We start from the raw sequence: 3,663 nt of genomic DNA, 5'->3' as shown, positions 1-3,663 counted from the left end.
GCTTTGCTTAGCATGCGAGAGGTACGGCTTAGCATACGAGAGGTACGAGGATCGATACCTCGCATCTCCAAAAGAAACAATTTATTATTAATATTTTATTTCTATTCATTATTTCCTTATTTATGACATAATATGCAGAGATACTTTTTTATTTTCACAATTATTGATGAATGGACGTTTAGGGTTTTCTGATGTAAGAATTGTAGGGATGTAGTTCAAATGGTAGAGCGTTCATTTCCCATGTGGAAAATACGGGGATCAATACCTTGCATCTCCAATTGAATCGATTACTAAATATATTATTTCTTGTCAATTTTTTCTTATTGAGGACATAATGAGCCGGGATAGTTTTTCATTTTCACTATTACTGATGACGAGATGTTTAAGACTTTGTGACATAAGAATTGTGGGGACATAGCTTAGATGGTAGAGCACTTGCTATGCATGCGAGAGGTACGGGGATCGATACCCTGCATCTCTAATAGCTTAGATGGTAGAGCACTTGCTATGCATGCGAGAGGTACGGGGATCGATACCCTGCATCTCTAGATTTTCTGATGGTAGAGCACTTGCTATGCATGCGAGAGGTACGGGGATCGATACCCTGCATCTCTAGATTTTCTTCATTTTCACTATTATTTATGATGGAGCTTAGGTTTTATGATGCAAGAATTGTGGGGATGTAGTATGATGGGAAATTTAGGGTTTTATGATGCAAGAATTGTGGGGATGTAGCTTAGATGGTAGAGCTCATTTAGCATGCGAGGGGTAAGGGGATATCCCCATCTCCAAAAGAAACTATTTGTTATTAATATTTTACTTCTATTCAACCTTTCCTTACTTATGACATAATTAGCAGAGATATTTTTTCATTTTCACTAGAATTGATGACGGGACATTTAGGGTTTTCTGATATAAGTATTGTGGGAATGTAGTTTAGATGGTAGATTGCTTGCTTAGCATGCGAGAGGTACGGGGATCGGAACGATACCCATATCTCCAAAAGAAACTATTCGTTATTAATATTTTATTTCTATTCAATTTTCCTTATTTATGACATAATGAATAGCGTTATTTTTTTATTTTCACTATTATTGATGACGAGATGTTCAGGATTTTGTGACATAAGAATCTTGAGGATATAGCTTAGATGGTAGAGTGTTTGCATCAAATGTGAGAAGTACTGGGATCGATACTATGCATCAACAAAGGAAACGATTACTAAATATATTAGTTCTTTTAAATTTTTCCTTATTTACGACATAATGAGCGGGGATAGTTTTTCATTTTTAATAGCATTGATGATGGGAAGTTTAGAGTTTTTTGATGTAAAATCGTGGGAATGTAGCATGCGAGAGATATAGGGATCGATACCTCGCATCTCCAAAAAAAACTATTCGTTATTACTATTTTATTTCTATTCAATATTTCCTTATTTATGATTAATGAGTAGCAATATCTTTTCATTTTCACTATTATTCATGATGAGACGTTTAGGGTTTTGTGATGTAAAAATTGTGGAGATGTAGCATAGATGGTAGAGCGCTCGCTTTGCATGCGAGTTATACAGGGATTGATAGCCTACATCTCCAAAAGAAAGTATTTAATTTGTTATTATATTTTTTCATTTTCACAATTATCGATTTCCCGCATCACCAAACCAAACTATTTGTTATTAATATTTTGATATTTTTTTATTTTCACTATTATTGATGATGGGACATTTAGGGTTTTATGATGTAAAAATCATGGGATGTAGCTCAGATGGTATAGCGCTCACTTTGCATGCAAGAAGTACAGGGATCGATACCCCACATCTCCAAAATCCCTACATCTCCAAAAATAAAACTATCTATTATTAAATATATTATGTCTTTTCAATTTTTCCTTATTTATGACATGTTGGGTAGCAATATTTCTTCATTTTCACTATTATTGATGACGGAAAATTTAGGGTTTTGTGATGCAAAGATTGTGGGGATGTAGCTTAGATGGTAGAGTGCTTGCTTAGCATGCGAGAGGTACGGGGATCGATACCCTGCATCTCCAAATGAGAGAAATTATTTTTTTAAGTATGAGTTAATTTAACATGTTATGTATAAGGTGGGTACGAGACAAAAAGAAAAGATACTTATATAAGGATTATACTGCTACTTGTGGAGAGGGAATGTGATGAGTTCCTCAAAAGATAAGAGTTTATAGGATGGCGGTAGTCCGTCCGATGCATATGATGGAACTTCTTCACAATTGCAATATCTGACCAATGAATATTATTGTCATTTATAGCTTCTATCACCATAATATAAAATTTGGGGTCAAAGCCTATATGGGACTGAAAAGACCATTCACTACTAAATTAAATTATATCTACTACCTCTGAAATTTTCCACGACAAACCTTCCAACAGCTTGCACTTCTTCATCATTGACATCTTTAATTGGAACTAGATTTTAAGGCAAATCTTCTCCACGACTCACTTTGGAACATTTTTATAGATAGTTTCAACAAACTTACTTTGGTCGTGAATACTTTGGAGTTCAATATTTATAGTTGGAGAACGCTATTCAAATTGATATGGTCGAATCTTACAACAAAGTCTAATTGAGCCTCCCTCTATTAGGAGATAGCTTCGAATCAAATTCTTTAGTTTGGACAATGGTTGCATTGTTTTAGTCAAACAACCAAGACTAGTGTATTACCAATAGTATAAACATTTTGTACGTGTATTTTCTTACATATTAACAATTGTATACAAATAATAATTAAATTTATGAGTAGAAGTTTGGATGGAGTTTTATTGAATAGGTAATCTTAAATTATATCTAAAAATATATAAGATTTTTTTTTCTTTTTATATATATTCAGGAGAACAAAACAAAGATTCAAGAAGATGTCATTCATGCCATGTTTTAATTTTTATTCTTTCTTATTTCTTAAAGATTAAAAAAAAAAGTTATCCTCTCTCAAATATGGTTGGTTATTTGATTATTTTCTCTTGAGTGAATTTTGAGTGAAACACATCCTCTACCCAAGTAATTACAAGATGCAAGCTTCACACTAAGAGGAATCAAAGTCCCAAGTATCAACGTCCTTAAGTGTCAATTTTTATTCTCCATCTCAACATAAATTAAACTTATTTTCGTGAAGATATCTATTTATAAAAGCAAAATATTTCAGAGTCACAAAAATAAAAATGAGATATAGATACTAAACATAAATATGATACCAAATAGATATGGTAACATGTCATTCGATGTGACAATGATACATTAATTAAAGAGAATTATTTCAAAAAATTTATCAATTTTATATTAGAAATAAATTCATATAAATAAGTTTATATATTTGTATACTTTAAAAAAAAGCTTAATATATGTTTCACTCTCAAAATATATTCAAAGTCAAGTGTCTGATACGATGGATTAATATATGTTTCACTCCCAACACGTGTCAGATTAGTGACACTAAGTTATTCTCATGCTTTCTTTACACCCATTTAAAGTACTTTGAAAACTAGCATGTCAAATATTATAATTGACTAACTACAACTTCAATTTTGTGCTTTAAAGATGTTTTTTACCAAAGAGAAATAAAATCCTTAATTTAGTACATGGTAGCAACGATGGACATGAGAATGAGTTATTCTCATGTGGAAAGAGATTT

The 3,663-nt window shown here is 32.0% G+C and overlaps 1 non-coding gene across 1 annotated transcript; it reads left to right on the top strand.

The window, feature by feature from the left end:
- The first annotated feature begins 1,976 nt into the window (after positions 1–1,976).
- Positions 1,977–2,049, top strand: TRNAA-AGC. Its single transcript has one exon. It is a non-coding gene; the product is annotated as a tRNA-Ala (tRNA).
- The last annotated feature ends 1,614 nt before the right edge of the window (positions 2,050–3,663 follow it).

Source organism: Cucurbita moschata, unplaced genomic scaffold (assembly GCF_002738365.1).
Source record: "Cucurbita moschata cultivar Rifu unplaced genomic scaffold, Cmos_1.0 Cmo_Scf00195, whole genome shotgun sequence".
In the NCBI taxonomy this organism is placed as follows: domain Eukaryota; kingdom Viridiplantae; phylum Streptophyta; class Magnoliopsida; order Cucurbitales; family Cucurbitaceae; genus Cucurbita; species Cucurbita moschata.
This window is presented reverse-complemented; position numbering and strand designations above follow the sequence as displayed.